Source organism: Gobio gobio, assembly GCF_949357685.1.
Source record: "Gobio gobio genome assembly, chromosome: 17".
NCBI lineage: Eukaryota > Metazoa > Chordata > Actinopteri > Cypriniformes > Gobionidae > Gobio > Gobio gobio.
In genome coordinates this window covers 655981-660980 of record NC_137110.1, presented here as the reverse complement: position 1 = coordinate 660980, position 5000 = coordinate 655981, and positions in this window count along the sequence as shown.

Below are 5000 nucleotides of genomic sequence, written 5' to 3'. Positions count from 1 at the left end.
GTAGAACTCTAGGGTTCTTTAATGTGGTTCTGTAGAACTCTAGGGTGCTTTAATGCAGTTCTGTAGATCTCTAGGGTTCTTTAATGCGGTTCTGTAAAACTCTAGGGTTCTTTAATGCGGTTCTGTAGAACTCTAGGGTTCTTTAATGCTGTTCTGTAAAACTCTAGGGTTCCTTAATGTGGTTCTTTAATGTGGTTCTGTAGAACTCTAGGGTTCTTTAATGTGGTTCTGTAGAACTCTAGGGTTCTTTAATGTGGTTCTTTAATGTGGTTCTGTAGAACTCTAGGGTGCTTTAATGCAGTTCTGTAGATCTCTAGGTTTCTTTAATGCGGTTCTCTAAAACTCTAGGGTTCTTTAATGCGGTTCTGTAGAACTCTAGGGTTATTTAATGTGGTTCTGTAGAACTCTAGGGTTCCTTAATGTGGTTCTTTAATGTGGTTCTGTAGAACTCTAGGGTTCTTTAATGTGGTTCTGTAGAACTCTAGGGTTCTTTAATGCGTTTCTGTAGAACTCTAGGGTTCTTTAATGTGGTTCTGTAGAACTCTAGGGTTCTTTAATGTGGTTCTGTAGAACTCTAGGGTTCTTTAATGCGGTTCTGTAGAACTCTAGGGTTCTTTAATGCGTTTCTGTAGAACTCTAGGGTTCTTTAATGTGGTTCTGTAGAACTCTAGGGTTCTTTAATGCGGTTCTGTAGAACTCTAGGGTTCTTTAATGTAGTTCTGTAGAACTCTAGGGTTCTTTAATGCGGTTCTGTAAAACTCTAGGGTTCTTTACCTGTTAAGCTGCACCCCCACTTTGGGGCTCACAGCTGAAAACGACCTACCTGAATTAAAACAATTATAGCTCCTGAGAACAGTGTGCTACAGGCACAATTAAGGTATCTTTGGAAAGAAGACACTTGGGACTCTACTAAAAAGCAATCAGAGTTGATAATTCTCAAACAGATAAAAAATTATAATAGTTGAAATGCCTCAAAAATTATTTGCACTACACAGAATGTTGTATTATTTCATGTAAAAATAGATGAAAATAGACCTGGAGGAATCCAGTTCAGTTATGGATTGAAAGCCACACGACTTATCAGTTTATAGTTCAAGTTTGAGGAAGATATAATGAAAAATGTGGTTCCTGCAAGCTTTTTTCCAAGACTATGTCTGTTCCATTTCTCCCTCCGCCTGCTTGAGGCACATCCCCAGAAATGACATCTCCCAACTAAAACAATTGCAGTTGCTGAACAATTTGCACTACATGCACAATTTAGACATCTTTAAAAAGAAGACACTTTAGAGTTTATTACCCAAACATTAAAGTAGAAAAAAACTTAGAAAGACAAACAGTTATAGAAGTTGAAGTGTCTTGAAGATGATTTGTGCTACAATGAACACTTTATTATTTGATGTAAAAATATATGAAAACAAGCCTGGAGGAATCCAGTTAGTTAATGAATTGAAAGGCACAAGTCTCATCAGTTTATATTTAAAATTTGACGAAGATATCATGAAAAATGGGGTTCCTGCATGCTTTTTTCTAAGAATATGTCCAGGTGCCAAGAAACCTACAGGAGACTTGATAACCTAATGTTATGAAGTGTACTGCAAGCTGTTTTAGCCATCATATATGATGCTTGAATGCTTTTTCAACTACAAAATAAAAGGCAGAACCATAAGACTTTGTATAAGTGATTTATTTGTACAACAGAACTTATAAAAGTATAATAAAAATGGAATATTAATAAAAAAGAGCTAAACTTCTTTGCAACTGAAAATACAACAAGTAATATAAGTATAATAACTATAAATATAACTAGTAATATAACTAACAATATAATATAAATATATAGCTATAAAAACACACACAATTTGCAAATGTAAAAAAAAAAAACATTTACTGGCCTTTTACTGGCCGATTCAGGTCTACAACAGCAAGTGCAGATCTTGAAGAATCTGAAAGCGTTCTTCTCTTTTCTGCTGGTTGGCTGGTGCTCGGATGCCATAGCTCATCTGAAGACTCAACCTGATGCCTGTAGAATGGCAAGGAAAGAGAATTAGCACTGCATGTATTATTTCTGTATAGTTTGCTCATTCAATCAACAATCACACGGTCATCATTCACTCTAATTACAGGCCATCCCATGAACAATGAAACTGATGGGCAGTCGGTTAGACAGCATTCATATTGACGGCCACCTATACATTCTCACACAGCCCAAGCATCAATCTAACGGCCGGCTATACAGTGAGCATTCATATTGACGGCGGCCCATACATTCTCACACAGCCCAAGCATCAATCTAACGGCCGGCTATACAGTGAGCATTCATATTGACGGCGGCCCATACATTCTCACACAGCCCAAGCATCAATCTAACGGCCGGCTATACAGTGAGCATTCATATTGACGGCCACCTATACATTCTCACACAGCCCAAGCATCAATCTAACGGCCGGCTATACAGTGAGCATTCATATTGACGGCGGCCCATACATTCTCACACAGCCCAAACATCAATCTAACGGCCGGCTATACAGTGAGCATTCATATTGATGGCCAGACATAAAATCAACAATCACACAGATGGTCGGCCGTCCAGAACTTTTCTTTTTTCGTCAATTTGTTTTTTGTAGCACAGGGGAAAAAATGCATTTTATATATTATATATAAAAAAAAATTTTTCCTGTGTGTGCTAGAAAAAATGCTAAATATCAGTATATGTATAATCTATACTGGTATATTGTAATTTTTCTAGCACACAGAAAAACATAAAATAAATACAGTCTCAATATATATATATATATATATATAAACAATTACATGTGTTATATATATGTTTTATTTACACACACATGGGGAAAAATTATATATAATTTTTCCCCATGTGTGCTAGGAAAAATGCAAAATATCAGCATATGTATAATGCATACTGGTATATTGCATTTTTTCTAGCACACAGAAACAAGAAAATAAATACATTCTCACACACATTCTCAATATACATAAACAACTACACATAGCGACTCACCGGTGTGTTATTGGATCAACTTCTCTGTCAACAAGCACCGTCATCGCTGTCTTGACTCTCCTCAATGTTTCCCACATCGCTGCTTCGAGTGAGCTCAAATAAAGCATCTTCAGCACAATAAAAACTTCTTTTGACGATCCATTGGATAATAAATTCCGTCCAGTTAGTAAGATTAGCAAACAGTTACTACAAAGAGACCGTCTGTACTAGCCCGTTAGCTGTTAGCTGTCAGATGACGGGGAGGTGTGTCAGACTCGCAGCTTCTCGTGGGGAGAGCGCGCCACATTCAAATGAATAAATATTCACGCCCATGTGACAAATATAAACATGCCAGCTGTCGTTGGAATCGTGTGCTCATTGGCTACATTTTCTGTCAGTCATGACGATTCAATGCTTTTATTGGCTCCAGATAAACAGACATTATCATTGGATGAGCACATCATGACATCAGCTAAACCGAGTGCTATGGTTGGATATTTTTGACTATATCGCGGCTATCTTTGCATGTTTTTGAGTTCGAGTGGATTTATTATGTTCGTAACATTCTAAGCTATAAACCCATGCCACTTTATGCTACCGGGAGACTGTTTTTGGTGCATTATTTTATTGCATAACAGTCTAGTATGATACTTCGCTCCGCAGAAATGCGATGTAAACAAAGGATTAACCATCAATATTACACCGTTATTGTTTCGTTGGATTAAAATGCTCTATGGGATGTTATTCAGTGGACCCTCACCTTTCCATTCATTCTTGAACTTTTAGCAGTGGATGCGTGTGTGGCTCGTAATTAGGACACTACGGTATGTGCTCTTTTTTTCTTATCAATTGTTTTGATGTGTATTGCTTACATTCATGCAAAAATACAGCCGTTATAAGCTTTTCATTGAAAAACAGTGGTCTGTCCTCGATGCTTGAGGTTTAGACCTTTAGAATGATATATACTTTGTCAAGATTAATGATGTTTTTTTACGTTAAATCTATTAACAAACATTACACTCGTACTAAAAATAGCGCTTCAACCCGTCCACGTGCTCATGCAGCTTAAGGAGTCCGTTCTACAAAATGCGGTTTTGTAGAACTCAAGTGTTCTTTATGGCAAAACCGTTCTGTATTATTCATATTATTCCACAATACTTAATTAATTAAGAAGCTCTTTAATTCATAAAATGTAATAAAAATAAAAAAAAATTAACAAAATTCTGTCAGGTCCACTAAAGTCAAAAAACACAATAGACAAACATTTAGTACAATTTTTTAATTGCATATTTTGTAAAGATTTAGATTTGGCGGTATGGCTCTGTTCTAAATTCCCCATCCTTTCATGAGCTCCATGAAATGCCAAGACAGGGAACAGCAGCAGATTCTGGGGACGACCTCCCATTTAACTGGGAGGGCAGAGCAAATCCCCCATTTAGAACAGAGCATGCATCAATGACAACAGAATGACATGATTAAGTTAGCAATTTAAGGAGGAGCTGGGGAGGAGGTGGGTTGCAAAGCAGCGTGCAGCAGAAGCGTCCAAGCAGGCAGATTGAAGTGAAGCTATGCTTAAGTAAGCCACCCTGTTTGAGAGAAGCCAATTGAGAGCATAAGATCAGCTGAAACAGATCAGCTGAAAGAGGGGCGGAGTTAGAATTTCCCAATCAGCTGATAGCGGAGCTTGACTACGTGGCCTGCCAGAACTAACGCTGGCGCTTGATTTAACAAAATGTTCTATCCGTCTGTCTGTGTGTCTGTCTCTCTGGCTGTCTGTATAAGCCTCATGTGTCTGTCTGTCTCACTGTATCATCCTCAGGTGTCTGTCTGTCTCACTGTATAATCCTCAGGTGTCTGTCTCTCTGTCTGTCTGTCTCTCTATCTGTCTGTATCAGCCTCAGGTGTCTGTCTGTCTGTCTGTCTGTCTGCCTGCCTGTCTGCCTGTATCAGCCTCAGGTGTCTGTCTGTCTGTCTGTCTGTCTGTATCAGCCTCAGGTGTCTG